Below are 21,650 nucleotides of genomic sequence, written 5' to 3'. Positions count from 1 at the left end.
TAAAGTTTCAAGTTTACTTGTTTCAGACATTTTCTAGAATCCAGAATCAGGAATAAAGGAAAGAGGAAAAATAATAGACAGAAGAGAATCTATTTGAATTCACAACATTGCTGTTCCTCAACATTCAAGTTAATTTGCCTTCCTAGACAAGAGAGCTTTTCTTAGACTAATTTACTAAGGTAGAGTTGCTATGACTAATTGATTAATTGACAAGTTGTCCATTGTAACAACAGCTAATTTGACAATCAGTTAATCTGTTTGGGTAATCTTTTTAGAAGTAACCTTAAACTCTGTTGGTTGTGATAAACCAAGACATTTGAGGACGTTATCTTGGCCTTTGGGAAACACTGATCGACATTTTCTAACATTTGAGGGACCAAACAAGTAATCAATTAACTGAATAAAAAAACAGACAGAAGTGAAAATAACTGTAAGTTGCAGCCCTACTTTTAGACCATAACCATTAAAGTTCATTTTTCATGTTGCTAGACAAAAGATGACCTGATCTAGCTTACAAGCTTTTTGCTCGAGCTTTCAGCTGTATCTTGTGATCTTCCTCAGGAGATAAAGTTTGCTCAGTTGTTGAATTTGTTCAGTCAGCTAAAGATGACCACAAAATGCTGCTGAAAGCCATGGAAACAGTTAGAAAGTGGAGGATTTGTTTCGTCAAATTACATTTTGCAAATTCTATTTTGAGTTTAATTTTTGTGTATTTAATTAAATCCAATATTTTACAATGCAATAATCTTAACCGGGGCTACAATATGTATGACTCATTACTGACTTTTTATATGACGTATTAACTTTTGAAGTCCAAGAACATTTATTTCCCCATCTCCATGGTAACAAACTCTACCCACTTAATTTCCAGCCACGCGCTTTACCAAAATGCTTCACATCACTGTATCTGAAAGTTATGTTTGCTTCATAATATCCCCCTCTTAGCAGTGCTCAGAAAAGTAACTGATTTCACAGAAAAGGCCCAAAATGAATAAAAATATCAATTTGATTCAAAGAGGTTTTGCTGTTTTTCTCAGTTTCAGGTTTTTTTTTATCCCGTTAAAGGGTTTTTTTGGGGAGTTTTTCCCTATCCGCTGCGAGGCTCCTAAGGACAGAGGGATGTCATATGCTGTAAAGCCCTGTGAGGCAAACTGTGACTTGTGATACTGGGCTTTATAAATTTAAAAAAAAAAAAAAAAAGAAAAAGAAAAAAAAATGAAATTATACCAATAGCCTGCCTCTAAGTGTTTGTGCAGTTGGTTGGAAAATAAGCAGTTAAAAGAGCACTTTACATTGATGGAAATTACAATGGCAATTTCTCATTTTAAAAAAAGACTCTGCTGTTAGCTACTAGGTGGAGTGGAGTATTTCTAAGATCAAGAATGAGCACTCAATTAATGTGCTTGTTTAAAAAAGATAGATTGATAAGTAATTTTATACATTAATTTCTGCAGCCACAGATCAGATTTACTTTGAATTCTAAAATGTGGCTGGACAGAGGAGCCAGAGTCACATCACAGTTATCAGAGCAGTTTAAACCACAGACAGTTCAGGGTGATTTAGTCGTGACTGTACTGTAGTGAGAGCTAACGGCGCTGCGTCTCTGTGTGTGCTGGTGGTTAAAATAATCCTTCACTTTCACATCTGAAATCTGCTTTTTCTTCTTCTCTTCTTATTCTGCCACCAGTGTCGACTGATAGCAATCACACAGCTCGACCTGAACGTGCTCGCAGCTGCACATTTGTGACACAGATATCACGATGGTTACAGCGGCCTGCTGATGAATCACATTTTGGAAAAGCTGCAGAGCAGAGTGTGATGGATTAGCCTGTTTGTGGTCTGTCAGTGTGCTCTTGGAGGAGAAGATGACTGTGATAGTCGCCTTAAAACGCAGCATAAATGTTCCTCTTGTACATCATCCTGGAGGAATATACATCACAGTGTTCAAACAGACTCGGCTATCAGAATCAGACTGAGCAGCACTTGCTAAGCATGATGAGAACCAATTTGCTTCCTCCCCTCCAGACACAATCCCTGAGTGAGATGAAAGGGAAGCTGTGCTACTGTAATCCATCTAAATGGCCGGCTCCTACATCCTCTCATGCAGCCATGACTATTGATCTCCACTCTCCAACTCTCCCTGTGTCCGCCTTTGTTTCCCAGTCTTTCTTCTTCTCCACCATTTAAAGAAAAGCCTCTAGAACTGGACTTTTAACATGTGCAACATTTTTATCCCAGAGAAATAAAATCATGCTCTTGTTAATCATTCTGTTTTGTCTTAAAACCTAAAGACTTCATTGGTACGGACCAAAATGTGTCAGTGGTACAGTATCAAAAACTGTCCGGTATTGAAAGCTAGCACTGAATGTGTGATCAGATCGACTTGTGTTTAGGCAACATTTAACATTCTTTAGTTAAAGAATATTTTGGTATTTTTCAACCTGATTTCCCACGTTTTTGTGTCTAAGTGACGAATGGAGACAACAGTTTTTTAAATTGGTCCAGTATCAAGTGAGAGGGCTGCAGCTGGCAACAGTAAAACAGGCTGCAATGTCATATTCAAGGCAAATAACGCACCGTCAATGTACGTCCACTGAAGGTTTTTGCCATTGATTATTTTGAAGGATCCCTACAGAGAAATAAAATGTTTTCCTTTACCTTTCTTTTGATCTGGTCTGTTTGTTATTGTCTTCCTGCAACAACTTAACTAGTGAGACTTAATTAGACACAATAACAACCAGACCGGATCAAGCAATAGGTAAAGAAAAATGTTTTATGTCATTGTCAGACACTTATAATAACAAGGGGAGCCTGTCAGTGGCAAAAAGAAGCATTTTTAGTGGGCGTACATTGATGGTGTGAACATTCCTTCGACAACAAAAGCACATGGTTAAGTTTTGCCGACATGCACGTGGTTGGGTTTTGGAAAAAAACAACAGGGTTTGGCTTCATAATCCTACAGGAAGCGAACACAGGCATCCCGGGTGAAAGTAAGTGGTTGTTGGACTTCCACTACCTTAACGTTCGTTGTTGTCCCACTGCCTTTCCCCTTGATGCTGCCAGGTGCCGTTAAACAATACGCATCATGCCGACGTGAAAGAATAGCTTTCATCGGTGTATGACGCCAGACATCACTGACCAAGCACCAGTTTGCGATGACATCGAAGTAAGACCAGGTTGATTTCAAAAACTGTTGTCTCCATTCACTCAGACATAAAAACATGGGAAAACAGGGTGCAGGTTGAAAAATACAGGAGTAACCCTTTAAATGATAAAAGTGATTTGCAGATGGTCAGGACTCTACACTGGAATACAAAATGATATAATACGATATATTTATGACTGTGAAGTTCATTCTTAACCTCAGAAATAATAGTCTGACCAAATAAACTTAACTCAAGCTCCACTTACTTACTTACAACGTCTCAGCTCATTGTTCAATACTATAGTATCAATCTCGGAACCCATCCGCTGACTATGATAAAGCCTCTTGGGGTGAGGGTCATTTTTTCGGGCTTATCCGTTGTAGCCAGCAAACATCCGAGCCAAGACTTCCTCTGTTGTGCACCAGTCATTTCTGCTTATCTCTGTAAAAAGAATATCTGCACATGAATGCAAAAAAAGCTAATATAAAGCTAACTCCTCAGACGATAGCCAGTGGGTTTCAAGATTGCATTTCAGCCAGTGGGTTCTGTCTCTCCACAAAGACTGTTCACTTGCCATTCAAATATGATTGATCGATACTAGTTGTACAGACTACAAACAGAATCTAGATCACTTCCGATACCAAAATTTTGTTCATTCCCTCACAGATTCTGCATATATATGCGGATATCTATTTATAAAGATTACTGTACTATAAACACACTTACAATGAACAAATAACTAATTCTGACATTCCTCACCATCTAAATTAATTTTATTTAATTGCACAACCACTGTCTAAAAAATTCTGAGCTCCCATCTCATCAAACTCTGCATACTATTGTGCTTCTGTTGAGGCGTGCTTCCTCTTTAAACAGCAACACAGGATGGACTCACAAACAACGCAAATGCTTGTGTCTTTGACAAGGGAGTATCTTTGCTAAGCCTGTCTAAGAAGTAAACTTTATTTACAAATGCAATTCTCTTTTCTCTTCAACTATTTAAAAGCTACATTTAGATGGAGAAACAATGTCCACTTTTGAACTGTTAGTTTCTTTCTCATCACAAAGGCTTAGCATGTAGACATAGAGAATGAAACTAAAATATATTAAGTAACTAATAGTTAGGGAGTTCTGTCTAACAGTAGAAAAAAAAACCTTATTTCTTTCAAAATAAGGTAACAAAAATATATGGTATTGGTAGGAAGATAAAATAGTGAGTGAATAAAAGGTTTAAAAGTCAGAGGCAGGTTTGTTCTGACACGCTTGGCTGACAGATCTTGTGACTCAGTATTAACAGTGAACCGTCCACAACTCTGCCTTGTTGACCTTTCACCATCTGTCCTGAATGACACGGCCCAGCCAATGGACTGCACAGGGCAGCATGTGATCGCTGCAGGTACACAACAAGAGTCTGCTTACTCACCGCAGGCCAGAGGGAGACACAAATGGACACCCATAGAACTGACCATGAACTTAGATCACACCCACTGTTGGTTTTCCTGTGAGGGTTCATTAGGGATATGGGTTCATACTTCTTGACTTCACTTAAAAGGGCTCCAACTGATTGTGACCTTTTTTGCTGTCATTTACCTCTTCAGGATGTCACACCATCAAAAACACCTTTCATTATTTGAGGTCTTGCATGATGAGTAACTGCTGGCTATCAGATGTCAGCATCTGTCTTCTGACGCCTGTAAAACCTTTTGCTCTGGGGTCATTTCCTGTCCTTCTAAATCCTAAGTATAATCATCAGATTTGTAACTTTGCTGCTGACTATTCATCATTAATAATTTGTAATTTTCTTTTTTTTCTTTTTTTTTCATTAAAGTGTTCATAATGAAAAAGCAAAAAGAACACAAGGTAAAGAATTGAAAATGTTATCTTAAAAAACATTTTAGCTCCCGTGTGGTGTTTTTCTTACGTAATTATTCAGTTCAATGTAATATGCTACTTCATCTCAGAGATAACATTCTCAGGTATTTCTGTAGCACATGATTTACATCTTGTGCAAACTTCCAAAACTTGCTTTTACTAAAATGTGATCTCCACGGCGCTGTTAGCAGCTTTTTAATCTCAATGCTTGGGCTAACAGCCTCTTACTTTTACGGTATTAATACTAATAAAGCCTGTTCAATCTGCATTCATCATATGAATAGTCAGAGTATAATATGCCATAAAAAATCATATAAAAAGTAATAGTAAATTGTATCATAATAAACACACATGAAAAGTCTGAGTATAGTATATCACAAAATAAATCATGTAAAAGTACTTAGTACATAGTACTGCATGCTATAAAAAAGCAGATAAAAAGTCATCGTATAGTATGCCAAAATAGGATATAAATTAATGTAGTATGAAATGAGTTTCACACTGAAGGCTGGAGCATGCTTCGGCAGACTTCATGTAGGAAAACATGCACAGAAATGGCAGCATTTGTGGGGTTTTTTCCTGTTCAGAACACACCTCCCAAAGGAGTTGGATTAACCAGCCAACTTGAGTATTTGTATGTGTAGGCTATCTCTGGAGATCCATAATTCCAGCCTAAAATCCTAATTATACTTTCTGAATGCACATATCTGCAGGGGTCCGCATGACATGAATTTTCACGTGGGCGAAAGCATGTATGATATGTACTTGACAAATGTGTGAAAATGTCATGCAGACACACACTATAGTAAAAACAGAACTGTGTGCCAGTCTGTTTTGAACTGTATCCAGTCCATTAGTCATTCCATGCTACTTCAGAGTACAATTTCAACTAAATGTTCACATTATTAAAGATACCAAAGATTTCAGCTTTAAAGGGATAGTTCAGAAATTTTGCGGTGATGTTGTGTGAGGTTCTTTAGAATTGGTCTCCGCCTGACTTTAAAGCTCTCATACAGTAAGTACAAGGATGACTGAATCGGTTGGTTCTTGTCATTGTGCGTAGTTGTTCTAATATCTCTACATGTTACTGTATGTCTTGTGCTTTTTATTGTGTGGTTGTCTGGCTGTAACTTTTTTGCATGCTGCTGTCTTGGCCAGGTCTCCCTTGTAAAAGAGATCGTTGATCTCAATGGTACTTACCTGGTTAAATATGGGTTAACTAAAAAATGACTAAATAACTCATCCATAGCCAGAGGACGCTGGTCAGCACGGTCCCAGTTCAGAGAAGCAGGCAGGACCAACACGGAAGTGTACGCTATATCTAAAATATTTTCACCACTTTACCTTGCTATTAGACAGCAATTTCAAAAGGAAAAATGAAGCTCTTGTCAAAGCCAGATTCCATTGAGAAAAACAGTAATTTAACATTACTGAATATAGAAGCTGCTGGTCTACCGCTGCCTCCATCAGTTAGTTAGTTTGTGTTATTGTGTGTCTTTGGCATTTAAAAGGAGTTAGTTTTGATTCACCAAAGCCACACAATAACACAAGCAAAGTAACTGATCTAGGCGGTGGCTGACCAGCAGCTCCTGTATTCAGCAAACTAAAATTACTGTTTTTGTAAATGGAATCTGGTGGCTTTGATGAGAGCATAGATAGGAAATCAGATCAGGCTGTCTGCTTCAAGGTAAAACAGTGAATGTAAATGTTTTTCATTTTTTAAGGTGGGACTTTTTGTAAGTCGCTAAAATACTTGCTTAAACCCACAACAGTACATTGCTTACTTTCCTAAGCAGTACTCCTGCCAGCTTCTCTGAACTGGAGAAACCCCATACTGTATGTAAGACATTAACTGAGGACAGCCCCACTGCAAAAGATCCAAACTATCCCTTGAACTATTGTGATGTTTTTATGCAGGAAAATAAGGATGTATTGTTCTGGCTGATGGGTGGGCATGTAATCTGTTTACCACTGATACCGAATGAATGAATATTCCAAAGCATCATCACTGAACAGAACCTAAGAATCATTCAGTGTTACCAGGCTTTTTGGCAACAACTGAAATATCCACAAACCAATAATCAGTCTGTGGATGCACCTAACAAACCAAAATGAGGCTGACATGGAAGGATTTAATTGGTGCCACCCAAGTTTGAATGGCATCGTTCCCACTGACAACCAACAGCAGTGTATGACTGCACCGCTGCAAACATGCCCCGAGAAGACCCGTGATCGTTATGTCTTTATAGGCTCATTCACTTGAAATTACAGGATGAAATCAGCATAAACCTGGCTGACAAGTATCCACGCACACATTACTCCCCCACAGGAAGGGCTGTATACATGGATTTAACCCAACACATCAACTTTCATGTTTTCCATTCCACATCTGTGTGCAACAAATGGAAAACCCATTGAAGTAAACGTCATGCTCTCTGTTTTAATGCTCTCATTTCACAGTTTTTCACTGTAGAATTAATATTCTTTTTATTGCTCTTTTTCCTGCGCCACAATTAGAAAAATAAAAGCATCATAAGGAAAAGTACAAGGCACAGTGGGACACTAGAGTACGCAGACAGGATCTCCACCTATGGATGCCTGCTGTGAAATGGCAGGAAGCCACCGCCAGCAAATCCTGCTGATCTCGTTGTAAGCTTACTGTTTTACAGTATAGCACGGGGGCTCGTGCAGGAAGTGGGCACATTACTGCTCTTCCACGCCCACAACCCTTCCTCCTCCCCTCCCACCCACCACACCAACCCCCTCCCAACCACCTGTGCTGGTCTCACAGGATGTCCCCCCTCCAACCCCTCGTCTCCTCCCTCACACAAACTCCTTTACAGCTGCACTTCTTTACCAAACCGCACACTGAGCATGCTTTGTTGTTTTACACTCCACTGCGTCAACAACGTCACTGAAGATATGATTGGGTTTACTGTAAACTGCCTCAAAAGTCATGAAGTCGTTAAGAGGGAGGGTTCCCCCCCGCCAAAAGCAAGACGAAAAATGATCATGGTATCAAGCCATGCAGATAGTGTTGGCTGGAATGACTTTCTACAGAAATGTTTACAAGTATTATTATAATTGTAATAATGAAAAAAATTTGCTGATGGTTGTTAAAATCTTGAAGGTCTTAATTCAAAGCTATTACGATGATAAGCTGAAAACAATTATATGACGGACTTCAAAGTTCAACTAGAAAATTTCAACTACTAGAGTATTTGCAAGCTGCTGGTGGTACCTATCAGAAGTGATGTGATGTGAAGCAATGTGGGAGATAGTTAAGAGGAAGTTTCATCACTCAACGTATCTTCTTACTGCAATTCGTATGATATCTTATGAAAAGTTATGCACACGGTTCATATAATATCTTATGAATTAGCGCCCCTACTTGTTAGGTTAAATTTAGGAAAAGAATCACGGTTGAGCTTTGTTATGTGATACTTAATATGACATGACAACAGGACTTTAAGTATGTACATAAATAACTCAATGACGTTGGCTTTTTGTTTACACATGGGACAAGAACCCCGGTCTCCTGGATCTAATGCTGCCTTCTGGTAAAAGTTGGTGGCTGGAATTTGCCAGTTGAAATTTCCAACTTCCAAGCGTTCTAAGTGTACAACGCCAAACATAAACAAGAACATGGCTGACTGTGACAAACTGAAGTTTCTTTATCAAGCCTTGTCATGTGTAAATGATATCCAATGAATTAGCACCCAACAAATGACGTTACATAATTGAGGTAAAGTTACTTTGGTTAAGTTTAGGCCAAGAAACATGGTAGTGGGTCTTTAGGTATAGTCAAGTAAAGTTACGTACGTTAGGTTTAGGAGAAGAAACATGGTAATGACAAACTTTAAAATACCTCAGAGGTTACACCAATCTGAACAGCTTAAAGTCCTGTGTTGTTTGACCAATCCACCACACTAACCTGCCTCCTTAAACAGACTTGGTTTTTATCCTACTTTCTTCCCCCCTTGTGTCAGTGCATCAATCACATGATCACACATGGGATATACAGAAATTACAGGCTCACTATTACGTGGGTTACATACCAATTGTGGTGCATTGTTTTTTTTCATAAGAATACGTATGAACGGTGCATTAGAACAGCCTGGTGAACATTCAGTTCAGCAGTTTCAGCAGTGCAGTCTCCTTGCATATATAAGTGAAACAGAGGAGGGAAAACAATGCATGCTGTAAAAGATGCAATTATACATTACTGCACATAACATAGCACTTTTACTTAGAAACCTATCTAAATATATCATTCACTAATGAATGCTATTCTGCATATCTAGGAGGAGAGTGGAAGTTTTTGAATTCCGATTTGTCTGGATCACAGCAAAAGTCCTGTGTTTGTTTGGCCTTCTATACTGCATCGCCTAGCTTCATCCTTTGTATGTGTCATATGACGGATGACAGCCTGTAGCACATAGGTCATGTGATCACAGCCTCCTCTCTCACAATTATGCGGGTGATATGCACATAACAGTGCATTACTTTTTGCATGTGTAAGTACAAGCAGAGAATGACAAAAGCCTGCAACACTTAATTGGTCTTTTTGAAGAGCAAATCCATAGAGTCCATTCTGTCATTTCTAACATCAAAATGATACAGAGTGCTGTTTTTTCTCTCGAAGAAACAGAGGCACTTTGGGCCACGTGTGTGATATTGATAAGCGGAAAGAATTTTATTCTGTAGTTTGTCCAACTTACAGAATTCACACTAATTAGTGACAGCTGAGAAAGTTTGCTGGCAACAGTTGACAGTTCATTAAAACTATGTCTCTTGTGATTTGACAGCTGTTAATCACTCAGCTGTACCTGCATTGTATTGGGGTTTAGGCAGAAATCAGAGACAGGTATCTCAAAACCAGTACAGATAAAATCAAAAGTATCTGCATGCAGAGATTCCATGAGGGTTAAGTGAAGAAATGTGTTTTGTTGTACGTGAACTGTCACTTTACAGATGGATGTTGCGCAGTCAAGTTCATGATCTTATGTTATTGTCAAGTTCACCATCGTGCAGCAATAATGATGTACATGAAGGAGCATTTCTCATGTCTCTTGCGAAGTTCACAAAACAAACAATAGATGGTATTGTTGTGAGTACTGAGTGATCAGTAGTTATTCCCTGACATTTGTTTACTCCGACCTCAGAGAAGCATGCCTATTATTTTCTATTTATACAGTGTTCATCAGCCACAGATGTCAGAGCTCCATGTTAACATGCCTCACAGACACAATGGGAGTGTTTTGTTTTTGCAGGGTGTCTCTGATGTGCAAAGCAGTACAAATAAATCCATCTAGGGAGGAATTCTGACCTCTGCCACAGCCTGTGTCACCTCCAAGTTCACAGCGATCGCTGAGTGGCTCTGGTGGTGGACAGACAGCAACGTTCTGCCACGAGGGTCATCCGAGCTCCCTCCTCTCCTTCACTAAAACAATGATCTCACTCCCCATACCAGGAATCCGCTGATTGTTTGAAATACCTTCCACTATGCTTGACTGAGCGCCACTACTTTTTCCCATCGACCCGGAGGACGGCGAGAGAGGTGGGGGAAAACAAAACGACCTTGGCAGGAAATGTACAGCCCTCTAGTGAGATGGGAACTAGCTGCATTTGTAACTCAGTAAGGCTCATCGGAAAACACAGAGAATGACTTTTGGCAGGGAAGTGAGGAATTTGAGAATGACGCTGAAGGTAAGATGTGCAAAAAATATGTGCCCGGCTGGTACAGGTCTTTTAAGCCAATATAGCTTGATAGTATTAAAGATTCAAAAACACTGTCTGCTATTCTTCTTTTTTATGTAACACTACATAATGTAAACAATTTGTGATAAAAAATATAATTCACAGTTGAACAATAATTTTATTATTGGAGATGACATGATGATGGTAAAAACCATTCAAATTAAAACGGATTTTAACTCATAATTATATTTAAAAAGCAACACTTTTTTGGGAAGGACTGAAAGTAAAGGAACTGATTATCGATAACAGTCAAATTAGAGCCTGGCATTAATTAATTTGTAATCTTGCAACATACCCTCACACAACCGTTCATGTGATATCCTATGAATTTGCACCCCAATTATAACGTCACGTACATAGAGTTACGAACTCAATATAAAGTTATGGAGGTTTAGGAAAACAAAGATGTGAGGACATATCTTAAAATGATTTAAAGTCCACTCAGAGTTGACATGGTTACAGCGGTCTCTTTGGGGAAATCCTGGGGTAGAACTCCATGTTTTGTGACCCAGCGTTGATGCCAGCATCTTTTTCCGATTGTTCTCAATGAGGAGAGAGTGCCGAGCCCAGCGTCTTTCTCTTTTTTTAATAATCCGGCATTTTGCTTTTCAGAAAGGCACTGGTCTTATAACTGCGACTCCTTTAGCTACTGACTACCCTGAAACTCTCACAACAAAGACAGAAGAGTCAGGAGTGGGAGCAGATCGGCCAGACCCTGAATGCTGCAGGTAAGTCTTGTGCTTTTATCACCATACACGTTTGCAAGCTTGTTGTTAGCTGTATAGTCAACCTGCTGTTAATGTAGCATTACGTTAGCTACCTAGCTAGTGTTATTTAAGAGTTTACAGATTTTAAAGTGGAAACAAACACAGCAGAATCATTTTCCATTTTCCTCAGAGCGTGGCAACATCCTCAGTTTCCAGTTACTTTGGTTGTTCCATCGTCTACCATTTCCCCTACTGAGGATTTACATTAATACTCTTTGGTAACTGGTGCTATCCTCTTCATATTTTAGTTGTGCAGTGGTTGATGCACTTCCTCTTCGCACCAACCGTTGCCTTCGTTGCCTTTTCCCGGGAGATCGTACCCTTAGTGAAAGTGAGGCTTATAGGGAACCAATCTTAATGCTGATTGTGTCATTATTCTATGGCCATTACAATGTGCAATCAACATTTACTTCATAATGATAAGTTAAAGCAAAACTTCCCCACTTAAATATACAAAAATGCTGCCATTAAAAAAGCCAGCATGTACACCATTACCGATATTTTTTTTTATATTTAAATGACGGCAGGAAGTGTTGACTCTTACTGGTCGGGCTCTAGAAAACAATACCTGGACTCTGAGTTTGTTCTTAGAGGAAAAGACTGATTTGACAGAGTATTACTCCAGTGTGTATTCAGATGACAGAATTCCATTGAGCTGAGCTCACAAGTGGCCTTAAATGAACTTTGGTACAGGTATTTATCACAGTACCTGTGACACCCAATCCTTCCTGCTGCTGTCTGAGTGTAAACACAAACCATAAACACTCACCCAAAACACCCAGTGGTGACTGTAGTATTCACACACTTTCTGATGTAGGAAACAGTGAGGATTACAGCAACTGGCAGGCTTTTCATTGTTGCAATGTGCACTTCAATGTCAGTAAACAGAACAAAAGGGTGTCACAGAAGGATATGACCTCAAACTTCAGAGGAGGAAGCACACAGCAGCATTCTTCTGCCTGTGCAGGACGAGGGAGAACCGTGCCACGAACTAACACTTTTCATTCTAACATCATTTATACCGATTTCTTTATATATTTAGAAACACAAATGTTGGTGACAACAACTATTGCCTGCATTCCATCAGATACTGATGTGTTTACAAACGTGTTACACATGGCGTTATCTGGCTAAAAACAGAAGAGGCACAAATTAATACTTGTTGTAACAGTTTGAAAAAAACTTTTTAGTAAAAGTAACTCTGAGGTACTGTAAAAAATGTAATCTATAACCTTACCACAGAGTGGTAAGTAGCAGCTGTCTTGCAACAATTTTACTTTACACTCACGTGTGTGAACTTCAAACTCTTTGAGCAAGCCTGTTCATACTACTGCAGCGTCTTAGTTCTGGTGAAATTTGTATCATGTCTATATTTATTTCTTTTTAATTTGTTATTTCATAGACTTTTGATTACTTATTTTTTCTTTTAATCTATATATCTGTGCTTATTCCTGTTCTTGTGCTGCTACAACACCTGAATTTCCCCTCTAGGATTAGTATATTTATTTTTACTTTACTTCACTCTTACTATATGTACAGATTAATTAGTTTTCAAGTCAAGTTATTTTACTAGGTTGGTAAATTTATTTAATTCTAATATTTCTCCTAATTAAGATTTTGATTTTGTTTGTCTTTATTAATACTTTTCTTACTCTCTATGAATAATATATGTAATATGACAATTATGCAACCTTGGTGAAGGTACACACTCTCTAATATTTATTTAAGTAATTCATATGAAGACCATATTGTGATTTATCTTATTATATCTCCGATAAAAACAGTTACTGAAACAATTTAGTATTATCACAAAGGAAATCCTATTTTTGAATACATCTATAGGTAACAGAGAGGTGAAGTCCTTCCCCTTCCAGTGGACCACGAAGGGACCTTATTTCAGAGAAAAATAGGTATCGTAGTGAACTGCGAGTGACAAATAATTTTTTGTTCTCATTAAAATTTTGCCATGAATTTCACATACCATGATTGTCAATTTAGAAGATAATTCTGCATGTCAAGAAAGTCACCATTTGTTGTAAAACCGCTGAAGTATAAGACTGTAAATACATAATTAGAACATCTACGTGACATCATAGCTTTCTCCTCTGCTGAAACTACAATGCCTACGTGTTTTTCATAGTGGGATGTACTCTTGAGCAATGGCTCTTCCTCATTCTTTTGCCCCTCAGATGATAAAAAGACCAGAAGTCACAGGATAAAACACATCAAGTATGATTATGTTACATTTGTGAATGGAACATATTTAAGTTACCTAGCTAGCTAGCTGGTGCTGGTGAAGTATATCATGCGAGACAAGAGATGTACTTCACTGAGCAATTTTGCACATAACTTAATAGCACTGCAACAAGCCTACTACAAACTGCGACTCTCTTGACTTTCAAAATTATCTCATAAAATGAGGAACACCGTATGTGTAATTCATGGCACAATTCAAACAACATCGAAAAACTATTTGTCTCGATCCACTGGCTAATAACTAGCTTACATATTTTTTTCCGAAATGAGGTCCAATGGGGAACACCAAAAAGGGGGGGACTTCTCTCTATAGTCATGTAATGTTAAATTTCTTTCTCGACCCTGGAAACCGTGTTTGATAAAACAATCTCAACGTCATCTGTATGTTCTGGAGCTTTCAATCATATCAAATGATCTCCATCTGCAAATAAAGACTGTGTGATACAATCGAAAGCTCCAGAACAGCTATTAAATGGACCTTCAACCAGAAATATACTCCGCACAACAACAATTTTGATTTTTTTTAATAATGATGCATTACAAAGAGCACTGTAACAAATGAAAAGGCTCAGACTGACACTGTATGTGTGAGTGTAAGGTGGACAGAGTGAAGCGGTGGTGTAGCAGTGGCTGTTCTGTGGTCAGTGAGGGCTTCCACTTTATGTGTGAGTCAGCAGCTGCACAGAGAAAACTGCTGACAGACAAGAGAAGGACTTTAAATTGGAACTACTACTGTGCGCTTCCCAAACACCAGAGGAGGCTGGACCCAAGAGAGACACACTGTTTACACTGCATCATTTTCACAGCAAACTGCTCTAATTTGATATGGTATGCATATCATTTCTATGGTGGCGGGGGGGGGGGGGCACTGGGGACCACACAGACAACAGTGTTTACTATGAATAACCTCAGCAACCCTAAGAAAATCCAACATGAATATATGGAGCAGCTGGCCCAGCTCCATGCCATGGTAATGGCTCTGTTACTGTTACCAAGGTGAATATCTAGAGACAACCAAAGCACTTGATGTGACTCTCTGGCCGCCATTTTCCCAGTGGGCTCAGGGGGGAGAACTGTAGCACACATGTCAGTCATTGTGTGACACTTGGAATATAAAAGAAAGACCACACACAAGTCAGTAGAATTTAAAGCAACATGCAAAAGCTTCATCATCAAAGCACTCGTTTAAATATGGAGGCGTGTGTTTCATACAAGGCTGTGTGCGTCTGTGTGTGTGTGTGTGTGTGTGTGTGTGTGTGTGTGTGTGTGTGTGTGTTCAGGAGCGAAACAACCGTAACACATGCTCAAGTTTCATAGCTATTTTTATCAAGATAGGTGTCCCAGTGGCAATTTCACAACCAAACTGTCCAACTGACAACAGAAAAAGTGACAGGTAATTGGGGCCACAGGAATAACAAGTATTTGAGCTCTTAAATTAATTCTGAAAGCAAAAGTATAAAAGCACACTGAGTACAAAATGAGAAATATGAGAATTGAGACTGACATCCAGTGTCCGAGGCTCACAAAACTACAACAACATCACAATCCAATGCCCGGCATTTTACAGACATGAAAAGTAATGTTGAGTGTCTCTGCTGCTGTCAATGATTGTGTAAAATGATAAGTGTCCAGAACTAAACTACTGAGTGTCTGTTATATAAGGAGGAGTGAGTGACTGAACAAAGGAGTGATGTAAGACTTGGAGTGTGCCAATATAATGGTATAGATGATAGCCGTGCTATTTAAAAATGAAATATTGATATCATGTTAATAATACACATATGATGATATTGTGTAAATAATGCAGCGTCTTTTGAATAATTTGCGTTTCTTTATGTTCTTGCTTTGTCTCCCTCCCTCAATGCCATCCGGTTGCCTTTTTGCTATCCATAAAGTGCGATTGCTCTTTATGTACTCTTTTGAACAGTCATGGTTAGGGACACTTTCTTAGCCTCCCTGCACCCTTAATATGAGTGTAATTCATTGGCTAAAGAAAGAGACAAAACACACAGCAAACAAAGATAAACATGAATTTGCCTGACAGCATTATTGTTATTCATTTTTTCAAATTTTATATAGATACTGCGATAACATCGGGATCATGCTAGCCCTATTTCAGACATAGCAAAAAAATAAATAAAAATTTTCACAGGATTTTAAAAATTTTCTGATTTCATTCTGAAATTCAATAATTATGAGAAGAAACTGAGAATTGTCACTTTTAGTTTGAGAATGTTATAACCATAGCAAGAATTCTAGGAATTGAGATTTGTAAGAAAAAAGAAAAAAGAAATCTTGGATTTCAGTTTTCAGTTTTCAGAATTCTAAAAATTAAATCTAAGCTCAAATAAAAAAAATATATGTATATATCTTAAAAGTTCTGCCAATGAATCAAAATGTTGATCTTTTTCTTAGAATTTGTTTTCTGAATTTGGGAGAAAATCGGGGCCATGTGAACAAAACTGAGTTTCTTTAAATAAATACATGACCAAATAACAAGACTTCTCAGTTTGTTTTTTATAATTAGAAGATTTAAGTGAAATAATATGGTAAAATGAAAACAAAAATGAATGAATGAATTGAATTTACATTTATTGAATTACGCATTTAAGTTTAATTAAAAGCTGTCTGAGATCAGCTTTCATTGTAATTTTGACACGTATATAACAAATCCTAAACATGTTTTATTTTTCTTATGAATCTGGAGGAAGATTAAAGCTATGTGAGTAAAACTTCAGTTTCAATTTTAGAATTGATTTTTTGAATTGTGAAATGATAAATGTGAGAATTCCAAGACTTTTTTTAAATTTCAGAGTTCAATTGTGAATTTAACTCAATGCCGAGAATTAAGGTGGCATTCGAGGACACCTTCGATTTAAGTCAATTCTGAGATTAAATCTGACATTAAAATTCAGAAACTGAAATCATGTTTTTTTTTTCCAAGTGCTAATTTCTTTTACATGATTCAGTGGAAGATAGAGGCCACGTGAAGAATATTGCACTGAAATATGAAATTAATTAATGTTTTTTTTTTCTGAGATTTAAGTAAAATTGTTAGAATTTTCAAAATCCCATCAGAAATCTCAGAAAGATTTGTAGATTTAAACAATGCCCAGTGTGGCTGGGCAATATATAGAAATTATATCAATATTATGATATGAGATTAGATATGGTCTAAAATTTTGGATAACTTAATATCATAAGTGTTGTCTTTTCCTGGTTTTAAAAGCTGAATTACAGTTCAATGCTGTAATTTCCTGAACTGACCCGGCTGTTCTAGCTGTTCTATTATTTGCTTTTAACCACTTAGTCATTATATCCACATTACTGATCATTATTTATCAGAAAATCTCATTGTGTAACTGTTTTGTGAAAGCACCAGTAGTTAACCCTACAATATTGTTACATTACCGATATCAAGGTGTTTGATCAAGAATACCGTGATATTTTGATTTTTTGTTAGAATGAAGTCAGTATCATTAGAGGCAGAAAAGAATTCCAGTACTTAAACCTCAGGACTTTAATTTCTGATATTAAACTCAGAACTGATTATAGTCTCAGACGCTCAGTGGCTGCGAGTTTAAACAGACTTCTGCAATGCTCTCCACTGCCTTGCCAGTAGTAGTAGTAGTGCTGCGCTAATCCAATACAAACAGGTCATTACACTGCACTAAATGTTTTCTCTCCATTCACTGAACGTCACTTTACACACAGCTCATTCTTCTAAACTGCTTCAATAACTACTAAACCTCCTGCCCTCCCTCTTCCACTCTTCCACTGTTTTATTTTCCAAAGCTATTAGGACCAGATGTGCATCATTTCATTAGCTCAATATGTTTTGCACAGTTGTAAACTTATGGATGACCACAGGATGGGTTACTAAAGAGGATTAACTCAAGAGTTTATAAGGCGAAGCTTTCAGCTCGAGGCAGCGGGAGAAGTCTGTGAGATCATCAAATAGCTTTGACGCAACCATCAGGATGATTTACGTGTCTTGATAATTTCTAACAGGCAACACAAGGAGAAAAAAAACACTCAAACCAAAACAGAACAATCAGGAATCTGCCTGTGGTGTTTTAGATTCTGATAGCTTCTTGGCAAGTGCCTCAGCAAACACACAGACAGGCACTGACTCTGCAACCGCAGACTGATGGCAGCTGGGTCTGCCGGGATAATGCAAGCTGATTTCACATGGTGAGCAATAGTGCCAGTGCACGTCGCTGCCGTGAACGGTGGGAGAGGAGGAATGAGCAGCCATGATATGACGGAGAGAAGAAGGGATCACAAAAGAGAGAGAGGGGAAACAATAGCCCTTGGTGTAAAGTGCAGGATCTTAGATTTCTCCCAGCAGTGCTGTTCCATCGACGCCTCACACTGGCAGCAGCCCAGTCAAACATGCCTTTGTGCTGACGTGGGAGAGCTATGGGAACATGTTTTTTTTTTTTGTTTTTTTTTTCTGGCCAAGGCACTGACTTGGGATGTTGAGCTGAGCTGGTGGGGGTTACTCAAATATCCTCAGTGATGCAAACGATCCTTTAATGATGTGGAGAGAAATAAAATCTATGTGAGAGACGGGGATTTGCAGCTTTTTGTTCCTTTCTTTAGGAAGGAGCTGCCTTTCTTTAAAACCGCACTCTGTATACAATTCATAGGAAGCAAAAAGGATGCTGCTTTACCACCTTAGGGGGTTGCAGGGATCTGGAGAAATCCATCTGTGATCTCATAAAGAGATCACTCCATCACATCCTACTCCAACTGCAATTTCATGAATCATTAACCCATAAGTGCTTGGTTACTTTTGAACACAAGCAGCTTCTTTTGTCATCACCATTTTAATTAGCTTGATAGGAACTTCAGCAACATAAAGCATGATTACTACAGGCTCGGCGGAAAGCTGGAGGAGCTAGACCAGGATGGAAAGCATAGAGGAGGGGGGTGGGGTGGGGGTGGGGGGGCGGCAGGGTCACACGGAGGGATCCTGTTGCCGTGTGGGATTTCAGCTGTGGCTTGGAACCCTGAGGGACTCATTATGTCGAGATCCCCAAAACAGCCTCGCTCAGGCTGAGAGATGTTCCCAAGCCAAGCTCAACTTGAGAGACGTTGTCCTTGTTATATAATAACAAGATAATGACATATCTGTTTTTAAAGGACATGGTTTATTTATTTTGATGCACTTGCAGTTGTGACAGAACGTTGGGGCCAAACAAAACAGAGGAGGAGGAAGCTTAAAAATGTTCAAGTGTTTTGTGCATCATTTTCATTGTTATTAATTGTGGATGCTTAGAAAAAAAAAACTTTTTAGAGATGTGTTGTCTGTGAACACACAGAATAAGCTTGTAGTTCCTATTTTGGACATTGAGGGGTTTTGGAGGGTTTAGCCAAGGCCGTAACCAAGGAGCCAACACTAGGGGGACCAAATACCAATACATGAGGGCTACCTGACAAATTAGGGATAGACCGATATGGATTTTTTAGGGCCGATGCCGATACCGATTTTTTTCTATCACCCTTAGCCAATGACCGATTATGGACTGCCGATTTTCTTGAGCCTATATTTGGGGCCGATACTGCTTTTGCGCCCTCAGTTTACATCAAAAAAATGACACAATGATAACAAATATTACAGGTCTCAAGTTCAAATTAAGAAACATTTATTGAACAGTAAAAAATACTAAAACAAGATGGAAAGTTGAGGTAGAACAGGTAGAATATTATTATTATTATTATACATTCAAATAAAAAAAAAGAGTTCAGTGCTCTTAAATCTTCCAGTAATGTCTTTATAAAATAAACAAATATTTAAGCTGAAGCATAAATAAAACAACAACTACTGTACACAGTAGGATTTGCTGCATGTGCGCTGCAGGGTCTTCCGGCAACACAGAGCTGCCCATGGATGCCTGTCTGTAAATCATGCCAGGGAAAAATAAATCCGCAAACCCACACGCGTATTGGCCGATGCCGATACAGGTAAAAAACTCAAATATCGGCCCGATATATCGGCCGGCCGATGTATCGGTCTATCCTTATGACAAATATAACATAATAAAGACATTAACATTAGCTAAACACGTATACGTCATGCAAAAAATATGATATTTAATGGACATCTGAATAAATCAAGTATGAAGATACAACAAATTAGAAAATGCTTTGTTCCCTTTTTTATCCCTCCAGCAGAGGTAGTTGTTGGTTATTCCATTATATGATGCAGCAATGTTTGTTTCCAGTGTATTGTCTACTGTTTACGAGGAGCCTGTGATGTCACAACTGCTCTGCCTTCAACAGGCCATGACTAAATACAGGCTTTTAATATAATATCTTATATTTGCTCTCAAGAATTCTTTCTTTCTTTCTTTCTTTTTATTGTCTGGTCATAATGCTATGTGGGGTGGACAGTGGGGGTGTATGATGCCATCAGTATTTCTCATGCCCTAACAAAGGCCTTGACCCCAACAAAGATCAATAATGTGACTTTTACGTTGCAGCATTTACAGTAAGGGCAGAAGAGAGGGGGGATTAAAAAAAAGGTGATGCAATAACTGGGCAATAATTCAATAGTATGTTTACTGGCATTCAGTAAATGTATATTGCGATAACATACTCATATCATGCTATCCTTTTATAGCATTATTTTGGCAATCTGATTGTTTTTTAAGGTCATTTTGAATGGATGTAGTATAATATAATGTATGTCAATGGCGGATAAATATTCTTATTCAAATTTTAAAATTGATTTCAATAATCACCTATACCTAATGTGATGATAGTATTGGTTGGATTATTTTGTGTACACCTAATCAGAAGTATTGTTATTTAGCCAAAAGCAAACTAAATGTGGGATTAAAAATGACTGGATGTCAATGGACAGGTATTTCCTGGATGCGAGTATGAGCTGAGGAGCCTACAGAAACCCCACGGCATGCAATTTCTTTACAGATTCAGACAAAATCAGAGGTTCCCAGCAAAACAAAAAACAATCAAACACACACACAAAGCTACAACAATTGAAAAGTCTTATTCCACATAATGAGAGCAGACTAAAAACACTGCAGAAATGTTCTAGTCCATGAACACATCTCAACATAAATTTGACTGATGCCTGCTGAGAAATATGTCTCGATCCCTAACCTATTAAACTGACTGATGTTAAAATATTTGAAATAAATTATTTGTTTTATCCTCACGATCTGCTGAGGAAAATTTGGTACCAAGGTCAAAATGTCATGTGCCACGTAATCCTTCTTTCTTGATGGACAAAGAAAAACACTGAACGGTGATGCAGGTATACTGTAAATATCACAGGATACATCCGATGATAATATAAGCAGGAGACATAAAGCGCTGGCAGATATGATGAAGTGGCATTTAAGCCTGACTGAGTCACTGTGGGGTTTACAGTTTTGGACACCCCTCCTCCCCTCCTCTCTTACAATAAGCAGGGGATTGCCATGCATGGGAATAGAAAGGCAGCGGGCCTACTGTACAGAACAAAAGGCTCCCTGCGTAAAACTGCGCATGAGTGCTGCCGCTATATGCACGTGTTGTGAAAGCAGAGCGATGCCAGTTTTCATTACAGCCCCCTTTAAAATGTCAACGGTTAGATTTTACTACGACACACGCACAGCCTCTCAGCACGCGCTCAAAATCACCTGCAGCACATCTAATAACTACAATGTGAGAATTCCATAAGAATAATTGCAGAAAAAGGCGACACATGATGTGAGGAATGGTTATGGACGGTGATGCTGCGCGCCCCCCCCCAGTGCCATCATCGTGTTGCATCAGCACAAACAGACAAAGAGGTTGTGATGCCGTGGATGTCACCGCTCCCTCAAAATGCTGTATC

General features: G+C 38.5%; 1 protein-coding gene across 2 annotated transcripts in view; it reads right to left on the bottom strand.

Moving 5' to 3' along the window:
• The window catches only part of bach2b (BTB and CNC homology 1, basic leucine zipper transcription factor 2b), a 136,014-nt gene that overhangs the window by 112,597 nt on the left and 1,767 nt on the right, over window positions 1-21,650 (bottom strand). The window lies entirely within an intron of this gene.

The sequence above is a fragment of the Epinephelus fuscoguttatus genome, linkage group LG11, assembly GCF_011397635.1.
Source record: "Epinephelus fuscoguttatus linkage group LG11, E.fuscoguttatus.final_Chr_v1".
Taxonomy (NCBI): domain Eukaryota; kingdom Metazoa; phylum Chordata; class Actinopteri; order Perciformes; family Serranidae; genus Epinephelus; species Epinephelus fuscoguttatus.
Note: the sequence above shows the minus strand (reverse complement) of the source record. Positions and strands in the feature narration are given on the sequence as shown.